Source organism: Salmo trutta, chromosome 5 (assembly GCF_901001165.1).
Source record: "Salmo trutta chromosome 5, fSalTru1.1, whole genome shotgun sequence".
NCBI lineage: Eukaryota > Metazoa > Chordata > Actinopteri > Salmoniformes > Salmonidae > Salmo > Salmo trutta.
Genome location: NC_042961.1, coordinates 63,443,729 through 63,464,500, shown reverse-complemented (window position 1 = coordinate 63,464,500; position 20,772 = coordinate 63,443,729). Strand labels below are relative to the sequence as shown.

Below are 20,772 nucleotides of genomic sequence, written 5' to 3'. Positions count from 1 at the left end.
TCTGGCACTTGATTGAGCGGGCAGCAGAGACCAAGTTTATAAGAGTCACAAGCACCAATCAGTCTGAAACAAGTGTTACTGGAAGAAAACCAGTAAGGGACAACTTCATTAAATACTTAAGGGGTTGTAAGGCCCCGGTTAATAGAAGAATTTGACAAAGTCCCAGAATTTCTGCAAAAGGTTAGTTCTTTATTCAGAGAGCTCTAAAAATCATACAACGCACATAGCCTTTTATACCTCACATTTGGTCATACCGTACCCCTTATAAATGCCCCTCCTCTTGCTATTTACAAGAATGTTCCAACACATACATTGCTTATCATATCCTGCACAATCTACTGCAAGCCTTACGGTTTCTCCCCTCCCTGGGTGGGGAGACCTCCTTCCTGTTATCAGTTTCACAGTTGTCTATCACAAGTTGTCTGTTGACAGTTCCTCTTTTCCTATGCACACACATTAGAGAATTCTAGTCTTATGATTCTAATACATTTCACTCAATTATACAGTGACAGGGTGGAATACTTTAGTCATTACCTTAAACATATAATTTCCTTATCAGTACCCAATTGTATTATTTTGTATATTTTGGTTTTCTGAGTTTTTGAGCACTTATTAAACTGCTCCGTTTATACCAAGTTCGATCTCCTGCGCCTGACTTCCCTGCCACCAGCACGCACTCTTACATATCAACCGGACCTGACTTCACACCCTAATTAAGTTAGTATGTTTACAGAATTCTATCCCATCAACCAGACCTGGCTTCACACCCTAATTAAGTTAGTATGTTTACAGAACTCTATCCCATCAACCGGACTTGGTTTCACACCCTAATTAAGTTAGTATGTTTATAGAACTCTATCCCATCAACCGGACCTGGTTTCACACCCTAATTAACAAGGATTTACTGTTACATAGGCTGAATTCTTTTCAGGTGCATTTTTTTATGGATATTGATAGAGTCAAAAGTGTTCTTGGCTTGTGCCAACTCTGTTCTGTGTCTGTGCAGATGTGAACTGGTGGTGCAGCAGGAATGTTTAGTTGAGAGTAGTGCGCTGTCTGGTAAAGAAGGGCCACTAGATGATTGCACAGAGCACTTCCTGCAACACAGGAGCAGTGGCTTTGGACCACGGCCACTGGTACGGGGTGCTTTAACACCATCTGTGAAGATACGTGTGATGAAAGACTGAAGTGAGAAACAAGAATGATGCGGCTCATAAATAACAATAAACGTAGTAGTTTCTAGTCTTCTTAACTAGGGGCTCATTTAACTATACAGGAATAAATTGTGTCTCAGTGAACACAATTACCAAACACTGCATCAACAGATCTTTACCAAATAACCTGTTAATTTTCACTCTTCCTCATGGACCTGTGACAGGCAGCCCTCAGGGTGATCTCCCCCATCAGATAGTCCCCTGTCAGATACTCCCCTGTCAGATACTCCCCTGTCAAATACTCCCCTGTCAGATACTCCCCCGTTAGATACTGTGTACAAGACATGAATAACAATTATTTTTAGCTAGCAAATATAGCTACCAAGCATAACTTCACAAACCACAGCTCCTGTACCAGATGATGGTACTCTATATACCGGCTGTGGAACATCACAAACCACAGCTCCTGTACCAGATGATGGTACTCTATATACCGGCTGTGGAACATCACAAACCACAGCTCCTGTACCAGATGATGGTTCTCTATATACCGGCTGCGGGTCATCAGGACGGGGTGAACCCACATGGAGCGCTGTCGCTGCGTTGATAGATCGTCGCAATAGCCAAGAGTTTCCACAGTTTGAAATTCATGATGGAAATACAGGTATGAAGATGACATCACCATTTACAGTCTAATACACTCCCTCCAAAAATCTAAATATTAGCGGGCAGACATTTAATTCGGTGTCAAGGTGTCAATAATGTTGTCTTTTAAAAAATTTGCCTATTATATGCAAATAAACAATTAAATACATTTTCAGATTTTATACACTGTTTTTTTCTTTGGGCTAGGGGCAGTATTTTGAAGTTTGGATGACAAACGTGTCCAGAGTAAACTGCCTGTTACTCAGGCCCAGAAGCTAGGATATGCATATAATTGGTAGATTTGGATAGAAAACACTCTGAAGTTTCTAAAACTGTTACAATAATGTCTGTGAGTATAACAGAACTGATATGGCAGGCAAAAACCTGAGGAAAATCCATTATTTTTGATGTGAGTAGTTTTCCATTGAAAGCGTGACTGTGTGCACGCTCTTCGTTGTTTTTCATTTCTATTGAATACGCTATTGTCCGGTTTAAATATTATCGATTATTTAGATAATTGACAACCTGAGGATTAATTATAAACATCGTTTGACATATTTCGACTAACTTTACCGGTACTATTAGTATGTATTCGTCTGCGTGTTTTGAACGCCTTTGAGCCAATGGATTACTGAACAAAACGCGCCAGCAAACTGAGTTTTTGGGATATAAATAGGGACTTTATCGAAAAAACAACCATTTATTGTGTAACTGGGACCCTTGTGATTGCAACCAGATGAAGATCTTCAAAGAAAAGTGATTTATTCTATTGCTATTTCTGACTTTCGTGACTCCTCTACTTGGTTGGAAAATGTTTGTATGCTTTTGTAAGCAGGGCACTGTCTTCAGATAATCGCATGGTATGCTTTTGCCGTAAAGCCTTTTTGAAATCTGACAAAGCGGCTTGATTAAAAGAAGTTAATCTTTTAACCGATGATTAAAACTTGTATTTTCATGAATGTTTATTATTACTATTTCTGTATTTTGAATTTGGCACCCTGCAATTTCACCGGATGTTGTCGAGGTGGGACACTAGCGTCCCAATGATCTGAAATAGGTTTTAATAATTTAAAAAAGCTTCAATGACTATTTACCCGTGAATACATTCATGAAATGGAGAATGGATTCAACTATTTACACATTTAATAATCAGTCCTTCATACAAACTTGCTATGCTGAATTCTTGACTCACAAACGGACATGCTGCCATATGCTGCTAGCAGCCCACAAGCGAGTCACAATTTACCGCTATCTAGTGTAGACAGGCATCACCCTCTATCTAGTGTAGACAGGCATCACCCTCTATCTAGTGTAGACAGGCATCACCCTCTATCTAGTGTGGACCAGGCATCACCCTCTATCTAGTGTGGACCAGGCATCACCCTCTATCTAGTGTAGAGGAGGCATCACCCTCTATCTAGTGTAGACCAGGCATCACCCTCTATCTAGTGTAGACAGGCATCACCCTCTATCTAGTGTAGACCAGGCATCACCCTCTATCTAGTGTAGACAGGCATCACCCTCTATCTAGTGTAGACCAGGCATCACCCTCTATCTAGTGTAGAGGAGGCATCACCCTCTATCTAGTGTAGACCAGGCATCACCCTCTATCTAGTGTAGACAGGCATCACCCTCTATCTAGTGTAGACAGGCATCACCCTCTATCTAGTGGAGACAGGCATCACCCTCTATCTAGTGGAGACAGGCATCACCCTCTATCTTTTGTAGACCAGGCATCACCCTCTATCTAGTGTAGAGGAGGCATCACCCTCTATCTAGTGGAGACAGGCATCACCCTCTATCTAGTGTAGACAGGCATCACCCTCTATCTAGTGTAGACTGGCATCACCCTCTTTGACTCTCCGGGTGAAAACTCAACACCAGACACTTTGCTGATTCCTGCCGTCAGTCGTTACTATGGTGATTTATAATGCCAGCTGACAACAGCTCAAATAAACCTTGTCAACGATCAAAATACTAAATGTAGAGATGTTTTATTGTTAAATGAACATGGTTAGTATTAGTGCATTAAATACATCAAGGCCTACTGCTTGGAACTGTATATACTGACGGGTTATTTTATTATTGACCCCGTAGCATTTGATTTAAAAACCAGGTCAGTTATCCAATAGTAGTACATGCATCAATCCACTGAACCTGTTGACCAATCATCATCAATCCACTGAACCTGATTACCAATCATCATCAATCCACTGAACCTGTTGACCAATCATCATCAATCCACTGAACCTGATTACCAATCATCATCAATCCACTGAACCTGTTGACCAATCATCATCAATCCACTGAACCTGTTGACCAATCATCATCAATCCACTGAACCTAAGGTTGGCCTTTCCATCAATTTCCTTGCTGCTTATAGTCCTTGTGTAATATCTATAACTGGGTCAGCAGGTCATTACCTGCTGCTTATAGCACCTGTGTAACGGCTGTCGTCTGAAGAAGTGGACCAAGGTGCAGCGGAGTTAGTGTTCATTATTAGAATTTAATATAAACAACGTGAACACTATACAAAACAAGAAAAGAGCAAACCGACAGCAAACAGTCCTGTCTGGTACAAAACACTGACAGAAACAATTACCCACAAACCCAAAGGAAAAACATGCTCCTTATGTGTGACTCCCAATCAGCAGCAACGAGCTTCAGCTGTGCCTGATTGGGAGCCACACACACGGCCCAAAACAAAGAAATACAAAAACATAGAAAAAGGAACATAGAACGCCCACCCAATGTAACACCCTGGCCTAACCAAAATAAAGAACAAAAACCCCTCTCTATGGCCAGGGCGTTACAGTACCCCCCCCCCAAAGGTGCGGACTCCGGCCGCAAAACCTGACTCTGAAGGGGAGGGTCCGGGTGGGCCTTCTTACGGCGGCGGCTCAGGTGCGGGACGTGGCCTCTGCTCCACCCTTGACGTCGCCCTCTTAGGTGGCGCACCTGGCCGCGCCGAAGATCTGGTGGGCGACGCTGACTGCGCCCGGCTGGCGGGCGGCGATGGTTGCGCCCGGCTGGCGGCCGGCGATGGTTGCGCCCGGCTGGCGGGCGACCCTGGCTGCGCCCGGCTGGCGGGCGGCGATGGTTGCGCCCGGCTGGCGGGCGACCCTGGCTGCTCCGACGGCACTGACCCAGGATTCACCAGGCTGGGGAGACATGACAGAGGCCTGTCCCTAGGCGTAGGCACAGGACTCACCGGGCTGGCGGGCGTCCCTGGCCACTCCGGCAGTTCGGGGCAGTCTGGCCACTCCGGCAGTTCGGGGCAGTCTGGCCACTCCGGCAGTTCGGGGCAGTCTGGCCACTCCGGCAGTTCGGGGCGGTCTGGCCACTCCGGCAGTTCGGCGCGGTCTGGCCACTCCGGCAGTTCAGCGCGGTCTGGCCACTCCGGCAGTTCAGCGCGGTCTGGCCACTCCGGCAGTTCAGCGCGGTCTGGCCACTCCGGCAGTTCAGCGCGGTCTGGCCACTCCGGCAGTTCAGCGCGGTCTGGCCACTCCGGCAGTTCAGCGCGGTCTGGCCACTCCGGCAGTTCAGCGCAGTCTGGCCACTCCGGCAGTTCAGCGCAGTCTGACCTCTCTGGCGACTGTTGACTGGCGAGCAGCTCTGACGACTGTTGACTGGCGGGCAGCTCTGACGACTGTTGACTGGCGGGCAGCTCTGACGACTGTTGACTGGCGGGCAGCTCTGACGACTGTTGACTGGCGGGCAGCTCAGACGACTGTTGACTGGCGGGCAGCTCTGACGACTGTTGACTGGCGGGCAGCTCCGACGACTGTTGACTGGCGGGCAGCTCCGACGACTGTTGACTGGCGGGCAGCTCCGACGACTGTTGACTGGCGGGCAGCTCCGACGACTGTTGACTGGCGGGCAGCTCCGACGACTGTTGACTGGCGGGCAGCTCTGACGACTGCTGACTGGCAGGGCTGGGGACACGCACCTTGGGCTTGGTGCGGGGAGCAGAGACGGGCCGGACAGGACTGTGGACACGCACCTTGGGCTTGGTGCGGGGAGCAGGGACGGGCCAGACAGGACTGTGAACACGCACTGGTGAACTGAAGCGTGGAGCCGGTTTTGCCACTCGTCCTGGCTGGATGCCCTTCCTAGCACGGCATGTGCTGGGCATGTCCACCGGACGCACCGGGCTGTGCGGACGCACTTGCGACACAGCGCGCAACTCCGCATCCCATGGCTCCTCCTCCAGATCTTCCTTCAGCAGGTCCTCAATAAACCACCTCATCTCCGTCCCTCCTCTGCCGTCATCCCCCACGAGAGCAGTGGTCTGGGCTCCTCCTCTGCCCTTCCGGACCACCCCATTAGCCCCCCCAAAAAAATTTCTTGGGGGTGTCTTCCGGGCTTCCTCGACCGACGCCAGCGACCCCGTCTGCTGGCCGGCGTCTCCTCCATTGCCCGGACCTCCCTCTTCCGCTGCTTGGTCCCTTGGTGGTGGGTAATTCTGTAACGGCTGTCGTCTGAAGAAGTGGACCAAGGTGCAGCGGAGTTAGTGTTCATTATTAGAATTTAATATAAACAACGTGAACACTATACAAAACAAGAAAAGAGCAAACAGACAGCAAACAGTCCTGTCTGGTACAAAACACTGACAGAAACAATTACCCACAAACCCAAAGGAAAAACATGCTCCTTATGTGTGACTCCCAATCAGCAGCAACGAGCTTCAGCTGTGCCTGATTGGGAGCCACACACACGGCCCAAAACAAAGAAATACAAAAACATAGAAAAAGGAACATAGAACGCCCACCCAATGTAACACCCTGGCCTAACCAAAATAAAGAACAAAAACCCCTCTCTATGGCCAGGGCGTTACAGTCTGTCTCCATAGCTCTATATAACAGACTGATGACCTGTCTCCATAGCTCTATATAACAGACTGATGACCTGTCTCCATAGCTCTATATAACAGGCTGATGACCTGTCTCCATAGCTCTATATAACAGACTGATGACCTGTCTCCATAGCTCTATATAACAGACTGATGACCTGTCTCCATAGCTCTATATAACAGACTGATGACCTGTCTCCATAGCTCTATATAACAGACTGATGACCTGTCTCCATAGCTCTATATAACAGACTGATGACCTGTCTCCTGATGACCTGTCTCCATAGCTCTATATAACAGACTGATGACCTGTCCCCTGATGACCTGTCTCCTGATGACCTGTCTCCATAGCTCTATGTAACAGACTGATGACCTGTCTCCATAGCTCTATATAACAGACTGATGACCTGTCTCCATAGCTCTACATAACAGGCTGACGACCTGTCTCCATAGCTCTATATAACAGACTGATGACCTGTCTCCATAGCTCTATATAACAGACTGATGACCTGTCTCCATAGCTCTATATAACAGACTGATGACCTGTCTCCTGATGACCTGTCTCCATAGCTCTATATAACAGACTGATGACCTGTCTCCTGATGACCTGTCTCCATAGATCTATGTAACAGACTGATGGCCTGTCTCCATAGCTCTATATAACAGACTGATGACCTGTCTCCATAGCTCTATATAACAGACTGATGACCTGTCTCCATAGCTCTATATAACAGGCTGATGACCTGTCTCCATAGCTCTATATAACAGACTGATGACCTGTCTCCATAGCTCTATATAACAGGCTGATGACCTGTCTCCATAGCTCTATATAACAGACTGATGACCTGTCTCCATAGCTCTATATAACAGACTGATGACCTGTCTCCATAGCTCTTTATAACAGACTGATGACCTGTCTCCATAGCTCTATATAACAGACTAATGACCTGTCTCCATAGCTCTATATAACAGACTGATGACCTGTCTCCATAGCTCTATATAACAGACTGATGACCTGTCTCCATAGCTCTATATAACAGGCTGATGACCTGTCTCCATAGCTCTCTATAACAGACTGATGACCTGTCTCCATAGTTCTATATAACAGACTGATGACCTGTCTCCATAGCTCTATATAACAGACTGATGACCTGTCTCCATAGCTCTATATAACAGGCTGATGACCTGTCTCCATAGCTCTATATAACAGGCTGATGACCTGTCTCCATAGCTCTATATAACAGACTGATGACCTGTCTCCATAGCTCTATATAACAGACTGATGACCTGTCTCCATAGCTCTATATAACAGACTGATGACCTGTCTCCATAGCTCTATATAACAGACTGATGACCTGTCTCCATAGCTCGATATAACAGACTGATGACCTGTCTCCATAGCTCTATATAACAGACTGATGACCTGTCTCCATAGCTCTATATAACAGGCTGATGACCTGTCTCCATAGCTCTATATAACAGACTGATGACCTGTCTCCATAGCTCTATATAACAGACTGATGACCTGTCTCCATAGCTCTATATAACAGACTGATGACCTGTCTCCATAGCTCTATATAACAGACTGATGACCTGTCTCCATAGCTCTATATAACAGACTGATGACCTGTCTCCATAGCTCTATATAACAGGCTGATGACCTGTCTCCATAGCTCTATATAACAGACTGATGACCTGTCTCCATAGCTCTTTATAACAGACTGATGACCTGTCTCCATAGCTCTATATAACAGACTGATGACCTGTCTCCATACCTGTCTCTACCACAGGTCACCAAGGAAACAGTAAGGTAACACTACCTACTGACATTCAATAATGTTAAAATATTACACTGGAGTCACGTTCTCACACAATGATGTCTTAGTTTATTAAAACAAGAAATCATCAATACATGGAAAATACCATTCAACTGCATATACATGACCAATATATAATATACAGTGGGGTCTGGAATTATTGACACCCTTGATAAAGATAATAATGACTGTATAAAATACATCAATATATAATATACAGTGGGTCTGGAATTATTGACACCCTTGATAAAGATAATAATGACTGTATAAGTAAATAATTATAATACTGAGCTCTATCATCTGCTCAACAACATGTGTCAATTATATTATTTTATATTAATACGACTGATCTGATTAAAATATTTATTTTAACAATATTTATTTTCTAAATTATTGACCCCCCTATAGATTCTAAAGGTCTAAATTATTGACCCCCCTATAGATTCTAAAGGTCTAAATTATTGACCCCTTATAGATTCTAAAGGTCTAAATTATTGACCCCCCTATAGATTCTAAAGGTCTAAATTATTGACCCCCTATAGATTCTAAAGGTCTAAATGATTGACCCCCTATAGATTCTAGTAATTAAAGTAGTCAGAAGGTCAGTATTTGGTTCTATATTCATAGTAATGACATCATCAAACTCCTGGAGATTTTTGGCTGTCATTTTGACCCCTACCTTTACAAAAAAATACATGACAAAAAAATAACAATTCTCTGAGCAATTGTATTAGTTTAAAATAATATACTATAATTTATTTTGAGCACACAATAGGTCAGTATTTGATTTATTTAATATAGTCATTATTGCTAATCTTTAGCAAGGATGTCAATAATTTCTGACCCCTCTGTATATTCTCAAGGCGAATATTAAAAAAGTAAAGCAAAAATAAACACTTCACAAAGTCAAATAAAAAACTGGCACATTGAAGCTACAATAGAAGCTGACAGGTCGAAGCTACAATAGAACCTGACAGGTTGAAGCTACAATAGAAGCTGACAGGTTGAAGCTACAATAGAAGCTGACAGGTTGAAGCTACAATAGAAGCTGACAGGTTGAAGCTACAACAGAAGCTGACAGGTCGAAGCTACAATAGAACCTGACAGGTTAAAGCTACAATAGAAGCTGACAGGTTGAAGCTACAATAGAAGCTGACAGGTTGAAGCTACAATAGAAGCTGACAGGTTGAAGCTACAACAGAAGCTGACAGGTCGAAGCTACAATAGAACCTGACAGGTTAAAGCTACAATAGAAGCTGACAGGTTGAAGCTACAATAGAAGCTGACAGGTCGAAGCTACAATAGAAGCTGACAGGTCGAAGCTACAATAGAAGCTGACAGGTCGAAGCTACAATAGAAGCTGACAGGTTGAAGCTACAATAGAAGCTGACAGGTTGAAGCTACAATAGAAGCTGACAGGTTGAAGCTACAATAGAAGCTGACAGGTCGAAGCTACAATAGAAGCTGACAGGTCGAAGCTACAATAGAAGCTGACAGGTTGAAGCTACAATAGAAGCTGACAGGTCGAAGCTACAATAGAACCTGACAGGTTAAAGCTACAATAGAAGCTGACAGGTTGAAGCTACAATAGAAGCTGACAGGTCGAAGCTACAATAGAAGCTGACAGGTCGAAGCTACAATAGAAGCTGACAGGTCGAAGCTACAATAGAAGCTGACAGGTTGAAGCTACAATAGAAGCTGACAGGTTGAAGCTACAATAGAAGCTGACAGGATGAAGCTACAATAGAAGCTGACAGGTTGAAGCTACAATAGAAGCTGACAGGTTGAAGCTACAATAGAAGCTGACAGGTTGAAGCTACAATAGAAGCTGACAGGTTGAAGCTACAATAGAAGCTGACAGGTTGAAGCTACAATAGAAGCTGACAGGTTGAAGCTACAATAGAAGCTGACAGGTTGAAGCTACAATAGAAGCTGACAGGTTGAAGCTACAATAGAAGCTGACAGGTTGAAGCTACAATAGAAGCTGACAGGATGAAGCTACAATAGAAGCTGACAGGTTGAAGCTACAATAGAAGCTGACAGGTTGAAGCTACAATAGAAGCTGACAGGTTGAAGCTACAATAGAAGCTGACAGGTTGTTGGAATGAGACCATTAAAAATGACACCGGAAAAACAACAAAATACAAAAACGAACGTAAAGCTATATGCAGTGCAGAAAGCAACTACACACAAACAAGATCCCACAATCACAGGTGGGAAAAAGGGCTGCCTAAGTATGAACCCCAATCAGAGACAACGACAAACAGCTGCCTCTGATTGGGAACCATACCCGGCCAACAAAGAAATAGAAACCTAGATATGCCCACCCAAATCACACCCTGACCTAACGAAATAGAGAATAAAACAGAAGCTAAAACCGAAATATAAACATTTCAACAAATGGTTTTATCAGTCTTGTTCACAGGAGGCTGCTGAGGGGAGGAGCCTCATTATAACGTCTGGAACGGAGCCAATGGAACGGCATCAAACATGGAAACCATGGAAACCACATGTTTGATGTATTTGATACCATTCCACTGATTCCTCTTCAGCCATTACCACGAGCCTCTCCTCCCTAATTAAGGTGCCACCAGCCTCCTGTGGTCCTGTTGATATACCTGTGATTATCAGGTACTGGACATAAGAGGGTCTGTAACAGATTCTAACAGGAGACCTTAGTCCATCATTCCATTCAATTCAACACTATCAATTCCTGAGGGGGATTAGAAAGACATTGTTTATGGGGAACACATATATAGAATAACCAGGAAATGGATATAAACCCATAATACAAACATGGGTAGTAAAACTTCAAAAAGTAAAGAACTAACTACTGGAAGTGGATTATAGAGTAGTGACCAACACGTTGATCAGAGGACTCTGTCTCACCAAGATTCATATCACTCAGTTATATACTCAGAAACTCAGCTTTGTTAGGTGGGATAGGTCTCTATAGAAAGTTACTGTCTCTCTATAGTAACTCAGCTCTATAGTTATAGTCTCTCTATAGTAACTCAGCTCTATAGTTATAGTCTCTCTATAGTAACTCAGCTCTATAGTTATAGTCTCTCTATATTTATAGTCTCTATAGTTATAGTCTCTCTATAGTAACTCAGCTCTATATTTATAGTCTCTCTATAGTTATAGTCTCTCTATAGTAACTCAGCTCTATAGTTATAGTCTCTCTATATTTATAGTCTCTCTATAGTTATAGTCTCTCTATAGTAACTCAGCTCTATAGTTATAGTCTCTCTATAGTAACTCAGCTCTATAGTTATAGTCTCTCTATAGTAACTCAGCTCTATAGTTATAGTCTCTCTATAGTTATAGTCTCTCTATAGTTATAGTCTCTCTATAGTTATAGTCTCTCTATAGTAACTCAGCTCTATAGTTATAGTGTTTCTATAGTAACTCAGCTCTATAGTTATCAATCAAATCAATCAATCAAATTTTATTTATATAGCCCTTTGTACATCAGCTGAAATCTCAAAGTGCTGTACAGAAACTCAGCCTAAAACCCCAAACAGCAAGCAATGCACGTGAAAGAAGCACGGTGGCTAGGAAAAACTCCCTAGGAAAAACTCCCTAGAAAGGCCAAAAACCTAGGAAGAAACCTAGAGAGGAACCAGGCTATGAGGGGTGGCCAGTCCTCTTCTGGCTGTGCCGGGTGGATATTATAAGTATTATAAGTTATAGTCTCTCTATAGTAACTCAGCTCTATAGTTATAGTCTCTCTATAGTAACTCAGCTCTATAGTTATAGTCTCTCTATAGTAACTCAGCTCCATAGTTATAGTCTCTCTATAGTAACTCAGCTCTATAGTTATAGTCTCTCTATAGTAACTCAGCTCTATAGTTATAGTCTCTCTATAGTTATAGTCTCTCTATAGTAACTCAGCTCTATAGTTATAGTCTCTCTATAGTTATAGTCTCTCTATAGTAACTCAGCTCTATAGAAAGGTATTGTCTCTCTATAGTTATAGTCTATAGTAACTAAACTCTTCCTCCCCTCTCCAGCTCATCCAGATCATCCTTCTGTGGTCCAGCAGCCAGTAAAGGCTTCATCTCAGGAGCAGACTTCCTCCCTGGACCAGGACCAGACTTCCTCCCTGGTAAAGACTCCATCTCCATCCCTTCAATCCCCTCAGACTCTATTAAAGACAGAGAGGATGATGGAACAACATCAGAATAAACTGACCAGACAGAGAGAGAGACAGATAGAGATAATAAACTGACCAGACAGAGAGAGAGAGACACATAGAGATAATAAACTGACCAGACAGAGAGAGAGACACATAGAGATAATAAACTGACCAGACAGAGAGAGAGACAGATAGAGATAATAAACTGACCAGAGAGAGAGAGAGACAGATAGAGATAATAAACTGACCAGACAGAGAGAGAGACAGATAGAGATAATAAACTGACCAGACAGAGAGAGAGACAGATAGAGATAATAAACTGACCAGAGAGAGAGAGAGACAGATAGAGATAATAAACTGACCAGACAGAGAGAGTGAGACAGATAGAGATAATAAACTGACCAGACAGAGAGAGAGAAAGATAGAGATAATAAACTGACCAGACAGAGAGAGAGACAGATAGAGATAATAAACTGACCAGACAGAGAGAGAGACAGATAGAGATAATAAACTGACCAGACAGAGAGAGAGAAAGATAGAGATAATAAACTGACCAGACAGAGAGAGAGACAGATAGAGATAATAAACTGACCAGACAGATAGAGAGACAGATAGAGATAATAAACTGACCAGACAGAGAGAGAGACAGATAGAGATAATAAACTGACCAGACAGAGAGAGAGACAGATAGAGATAATAAACTGACCAGACAGAGAGAGAGAAAGATAGAGATAATAAACTGACCAGACAGAGAGAGAGACAGATAGAGATAATAAACTGACCAGACAGAGAGAGAGACAGATAGAGATAATAAACTGACCAGAGAGAGAGACAGATAGAGATAATAAACTGATCAGACAGAGAGAGAGACAGATAGAGATAATAAACTGACCAGACAGAGAGAGAGACAGATAGAGATAATAAACTGACCAGACAGAGAGACACATAGAGATAATAAACTGACCAGAGAGACAGATAGAGATAATAAACTGACCAGACAGAGAGAGAGAGACAGATAGAGATAATAAACTGACCAGACAGAGAGACAGATAGAGATAATAAACTGACCAGACAGAGAGAGAGACAGATAGAGATAATAAACTGACCAGACAGAGAGACACATAGAGATAATAAACTGACCAGAGAGACAGATAGAGATAATAAACTGACCAGACAGAGAGAGAGAGACAGATAGAGATAATAAACTGACCAGAGAGAGAGAGAGACAGATAGAGATAATAAACTGACCAGACAGAGAGAGAGACAGATAGAGATAATAAACTGACCAGACAGAGAGAGAGACAGATAGAGATAATAAACTGACCAGAGAGAGAGAGAGACAGATAGAGATAATAAACTGACCAGACAGAGAGAGTGAGACAGATAGAGATAATAAACTGACCAGACAGAGAGAGAGAAAGATAGAGATAATAAACTGACCAGACAGAGAGAGAGACAGATAGAGATAATAAACTGACCAGACAGAGAGAGAGACAGATAGAGATAATAAACTGACCAGACAGAGAGAGAGAAAGATAGAGATAATAAACTGACCAGACAGAGAGAGAGACAGATAGAGATAATAAACTGACCAGACAGATAGAGAGACAGATAGAGATAATAAACTGACCAGACAGAGAGAGAGACAGATAGAGATAATAAACTGACCAGACAGAGAGAGAGACAGATAGAGATAATAAACTGACCAGACAGAGAGAGAGAAAGATAGAGATAATAAACTGACCAGACAGAGAGAGAGACAGATAGAGATAATAAACTGACCAGACAGAGAGAGAGACAGATAGAGATAATAAACTGACCAGAGAGAGAGACAGATAGAGATAATAAACTGATCAGACAGAGAGAGAGACAGATAGAGATAATAAACTGACCAGACAGAGAGAGAGACAGATAGAGATAATAAACTGACCAGACAGAGAGACACATAGAGATAATAAACTGACCAGAGAGACAGATAGAGATAATAAACTGACCAGACAGAGAGAGAGAGACAGATAGAGATAATAAACTGACCAGACAGAGAGACAGATAGAGATAATAAACTGACCAGACAGAGAGAGAGACAGATAGAGATAATAAACTGACCAGACAGAGAGACACATAGAGATAATAAACTGACCAGAGAGACAGATAGAGATAATAAACTGACCAGACAGAGAGAGAGAGACAGATAGAGATAATAAACTGACCAGACAGAGAGAGAGAGACAGATATAATAAACAGACCAGACAGAGAGAGAGACAGATAGAGATAATAAACTGACCAGACAGAGAGAGAGAGACAAATAGAGATAATAAACTGACCAGACAGAGAGAGACAGATAGAGATAATAAACTGACCAGACAGATAGAGACAGATAGAGATAATAAACTGACCAGACAGAGAGAGACAGATAGAGATAATAAACTGACCAGACAGAGAGAGAGAGATAGAGATAATAAACTGACCAGACAGAGAGAGAGACAGATAGAGATAATAAACTGACCAGACAGAGAGAGAGACAGATAGAGATAATAAACTGACCAGACAGAGAGAGTGAGACAGATAGAGATAATAAACTGACCAGACAGAGAGAGAGACAGATAGAGATAATAAACTGACCAGTAATTCTAGGAAACATTAGAATCATAAAGACTGATTACTTTGGGAAGGAGTCTGTGTTTTCTGTTGACCATCTGGAGAGGTGGAGAGGGATTGGATGGTCTCTTTAGCTTTCCCTGAGGACAAGAACAGATAGTCAGAACACACATGCTGGTGAGCAAACCTTAAAAACATGACAATGCAGACACAGACGCATGTGAACACACACACACACACACACACACACACACACACACACACACACACACACACACACACACACACACACACACACACACACACACACACACACTACTTACTCAGCTGTTCTTTGAGTTCATCTGTAAAAATTAAATAAAGATAGTGAGATAGTGATAATTAAATAATCATTGAATCATGAGATCATGAGATTTAAACACTACATGACCAAAAGTATGTGGACACCTGCTATTATCTAACATTAGGTAGAAACACTACATGACCAAAAGTATGTGGACACCTGCTATTATCTAACATTAGGTAGAAGCACTACATGACCAAAAGTATGTGGACACCTGCTCATTGAACATCTCATTCTAAAATCATGGGCATTAATATGGAGTTGGTCCCCCCCTTTGCTGCTATAACAGCCTCCACTATTCCGGTCTGCTAACTGCTAGCTTGCTTGCCCCGGTCTGCTAACTGCTAGCTTGCTTGCCCCGGTCTGCTAACTGCTAGCTTGCTTGCCCCGGTCTGCTAACTGCTAGCTTGCTTGCCCCGGCCCGCTATCTGCTAGCTTGTTAGCATCAGCCTGCTAACTGTCTGAATCGCCGTGTCCCCAGCCAGGCCAACCACTCACTGGACCCTTATGTTCACTTGGCTACACATGTTTCTCTCTAATATCAATATGCCTCGTCCATTACTGTCCTGGTTAGTGATTACTGTCTTATTTCACTGTAGAGCCTCTAGCCCTGCTCAATATGCCTTAACCAACCATGTTGTTCCACCTCCTACATATGCGATGACATCACCTGGTTTAAACGTCTCTAGAGACTATATCTCTCTCATCATTACTCAATGCCTAGGTTTACCTCCAATGTACTCACATCCTACCATACCTTTGTCTGTACATTATGCCTTGAATCTATTCTACCGTGCCCAGAAACCTGCTCATTTTACTCTCTGTTCCGAACGTGCTAGACGACCAATTCTTACAGCCTTTAGCCGTACCCTTCTCCTCTGTTCCTCTGGTGATGTAGAGGTGAATCCAGGCCCTGCAGCCCCTAGCTCCACTCCCATTCCCCAGGCGCTCTCATTTGTTGACTTCTGTAACCGTAAAAGCCTTGGTTTCATGCATGTTAACATTAGAAGCCTTCTCCCTAAGTTTGTTTTATTCACTGCTTTAGCACACTCTGCCAAGCCGGATGTCCTAGCCGTGTCTGAATCCTGGCTTAGGAAAACCACCATCCCTAACTAACCTTTTGCAGAATTCTGGGACTTTGTCAAATTCGTCTATTAACCAGGGCCTTACAACCTCTGGGGAATTGGTCAAAGCTTATAGTGAGTGTTGAGTTAATATAATTGGAACTAGAAATACTCGTGACACTACAACATTTTCTGACAAGATAGAACTGCCAAAGGGGGCGGAGTTGCAATCTACTGCAAAAATAACCTGCAGAGTTCTGTATTACTATCCAAGTCTGTACCCAAACAATTCGAGCTTCTACTTCTAAAAAAATTCACCTTTCCAGAAACAAGTATCTACTGTTGCCGCTTGCTATAGACCACCCTCTGCCCCCAGCTGTGCCCTCGAGACCATATGTGAATTGATTGCCCCCCATCTATCTTCTGAGCTTGTGCTACTAGGTGACCTAAACTGGGACATGCTTAACACCCCGGCCTTCCTACAATCTAAGCTAGATGCCCTCAATCTCACACAAATTATTAAGGAACCTACCAGGTACAACCCTAAATCTGTAACCATGGGCACCCTCTTAGATATCATCCTGACCAACTTGTCCTCTAAATACACCTCTTCCATTTTCAATCAAGATCTCAGCGATCACTGCCTCATTGCCTGCATCCGTAATGGGTCTGCGACCAAACGACCACCCCTCATCACAGTCAAACGCTCCCTAAAACACTTCTGCGAGCAGGCCTTTCTAATCGACCTGGCCGGGGTATCCTGGAAGGACATTGACCTCATCCCGTCAGTAGAGGATGCCTGGCTATTCTTTAAAGGTGCCTTCCTCACCATCTTAAATAAGCATGCCCCATTCAAAAAATGTAGAACTAGGAATAGATATAGTCCTTGGTTCACTCCAGACCTGTCTGCCCTTGACCAGCACAAAAACATCCTGTGGCGTTCTGCATTAGCATCGAATAGCCCCTGTGATATGCAACTTTTCAGGGAATTTAGGAACAAATATACACAGGCAGTTAGAAAAGCTAAGGCTAGCCTTTTCAAACAGAAATTTGCATCCTGTAGTACTAATTCAAAAAAGTTCTGGGACACTGTAAAGTCCATGGAGAATAAGAGCACCTCCTCCCAACTGCCCACTGCTCTGAGGCTAGGAAACACTGTTACCACCAATAAATCCACTATAATTGAGAATTTCAACAAGCATTTCTCTACGGCTGGCCATGCTTTCCACCTGGCTACCCATACCCCGGTCAACTGCCCGGCACCCTCCACAGCATCCCGCCAAAGCCCCCACCATTTCTCCTTCACCCAAATCCAGATAGCGGATGTTCTGAAAGAGCTGCAAAATCTGGACCCCTACAAATGACAAGGTGACACTCTAGACCCAAACTGCTACAGACCTATCCTACCCTGTCTTTCTAAGGTCTTCGAAAGCCAAGTCAACAAACAGATTACCGACCATTTCGAATCCCACCGTACCTTCTCCGCTATGCAATCTGGTTTCAGAGCTGGTCATGGGTGCACCTCAGCCACGCTCAAGGTCCTAAACGACATCATAACCGCCATCGATAAGAGACAGTACTGTGCAGCGATCTTCGTCGACTTGGCCAAGGCTTTTGACTCTGTCAATCACCACATTCTTATTGGCAGACTCGACAGCCTTGGTTTCTCAAATGATTGCCTCGCCTGGTTTACCAACTACTTCTCTGATAGAGTTCAGTGTGTCAAATCGGAGGGCCTGTTGTCCGGACCTCTGGCAGTCTCTATGGGGGTGCCACAGGGTTCAATTCTCGGGCCGAGTCTCTTCTCTGTATACATCAATGATGTTGCTCTTGCTGCTGGTGATTCTCTGATCCACCTCTACACAGACGACACCATTCTGTATACTTCTGGCCCCTCTTTGGACACTGTGTTAACTAACCTCCAGACAAGCTTCAATGCCATACAAATCTCCTTCCGTGGCCTCCAACTGCTCTTAAATGCAAGTAAAACTAAATGCATGCTATTCAATTGATCACTGCCTGCACCTGCTCGCCCGTCCAGCATCACTACTCTGGACGGCTCTGACTTAGAATACGTGGACAACTACAAATACCTAGGTGTCTGGTTAGACTGTAAACTCTCCTTCCAGACTCACATTAAGCTTCTCCAATCCAAAATTAAATCTAGAATCGGCTTCCTATTTCGCAACAAAGCATCCTTCACTCATGCTGCCAAACTGACCATCCTACCGTTCCTCAACTTCGGCGATGTCATCTATAAAATCTCCTCCAACACTCTACTCAACAAACTGGATGCAGTCTATCACAGTGCCATCCATTTTGTCACCAAAGCCCCATACACTACCCACCACTGCGACCTGTACACTCTCGTTGGTTGGCCCTCGCTTCATACTCATCGCCAAACCCACTGGCTACAGGTCATCTACAAGTCTCTGCTAGGTAAAGCCCCCCCTTATCTCAGCTCACTGATCACCATAGCAGCACCCACTCGTAGCACGCGCTCCAGCAGGTATATCTCACTGGTCACCCCCAAAGCCAATTCCTCCTTTGGTCGCCTTTCCTTCCAGTTCTCTGCTGCCAATGACTGGAACAAACTGCAAAAATCTCTGAAGCTGGAGACTCATATCTCCCTCACTAGCTTTAAGCACCAGCTGTAAGTGCACCTGTACATTGCCCATCTGTAAACAGCCCATCTATCTACCTCATCCCCATACTGAATTTATTTATTTATCTTGCTCCTTTGCACCCCAGTATCTACTTGCACATTCATCTTCTGCATATCTACCATTCCAGTGTTTAATTGCTATATTGTAATTACTTCGCCACCATGACCTATTTATTGCCTTAACTTACCTCATTTGCACTCACTGTATATAGACTTTGTTTTCTTTTGTTCTACTGTATTATTGACTGTATGTTTGTTTACTCCATGTGTAACTCTGTGTTGTTGTTTGTGTCGAATTGCTTTTCTTTATCTTGGCCAGGTCGCAGTTGTAAATGAGAACTTATTCTCAACTAGCCTACCTGGTTAAATAAAGGACTTTTTCTCAACTAGCCTACCTGGTTAAATACAGGTGAAAAACATTAATAAAATAAAAAAGTTCTTCCATACCGATCTCGACAAACCATTTCTGTATGGACCTTGCTTTGTGGACGAGGGCATTGTCATGCTGAAACAGGAAAGGGCCTTCCCCAAACTGTTGCCACAAAGTTGGAAGCACAGAATCATCTAGAATGTCATTGTATGCTGTAGCGTTAAGATTTCCCTTCCCTGGAACTAAGGGGCCCGAACCATGAAAAATAGCCCCAGACCATTTTTCCTCCTCCACCAAACTTTACAGTTGGCACTATGCATTGGGGCAGGTAGTGTTTTCCTGGCATCCGCCAAACCCAGATTCATCTGTCAGACTGCCAGATGGTGAAGCGTGATTCATCACTCCTGAGAACGTATTTCTACTAGTCCAGTGTCCAATGGCGCCCAGCTTTACACCACTCCAGCCGACGCTTGGCATTGAGCATGGTGATCTTAGGCTTGTGTGCGGCTGCTCGGCCATGGAAACCCATTTCATGAAGCTCCAGACAAACAGTTATTGTGTTGACGTTGCATCCAGAGGCAGTTTGGAACTCTGTAGTGAGAGTTGCAACCGAGGACAGACGATTTTTACGCGCTTCAACACTTGGCGGTCCCACTCTGAGATTCTGTGGCCTACCACTAAACGGCTGAGACATTTTGCTCCTAGATATTTCCACTCAACAATAACAGCACTTACACTTGACCGGGGCAGCTCTAGCAGGGCAGAAACTTGACAAACTGACTTGTTGGAAAGGTGGCATCCTAAGACGGTGCCACGTTGAAAGTCACTGAGCTCTTCAGTAAGGCCATTCTACTGACAATGTTTGTCTATGGAGATTGCATGGCGGTGTGGTTGATTTTATACACCTGTCAGCAACGGGTGTGGCTGAAATAGAATCCACTAATTAAAGAGTTGTCCACATACTTTAGTATATATAGCGTAGTTAACCAGTGTAATATATAGTGTAGTTAATCAGTGTAATATATAGTGTAGTTAATTAGTGTAATATATAGTGTAATATATAGTGTAGTTAACCAGTGTAATATATAGTGTAGTTAACCAGTGTAATATATAGTGTAGTTAA

General features: G+C 43.5%; 1 protein-coding gene across 1 annotated transcript in view; it reads right to left on the bottom strand.

Moving 5' to 3' along the window:
- Positions 1-20,772, bottom strand: part of LOC115194770 (uncharacterized) — a 519,835-nt gene that overhangs the window by 454,896 nt on the left and 44,167 nt on the right. The gene's annotated exons all lie outside the window — the stretch shown is intronic.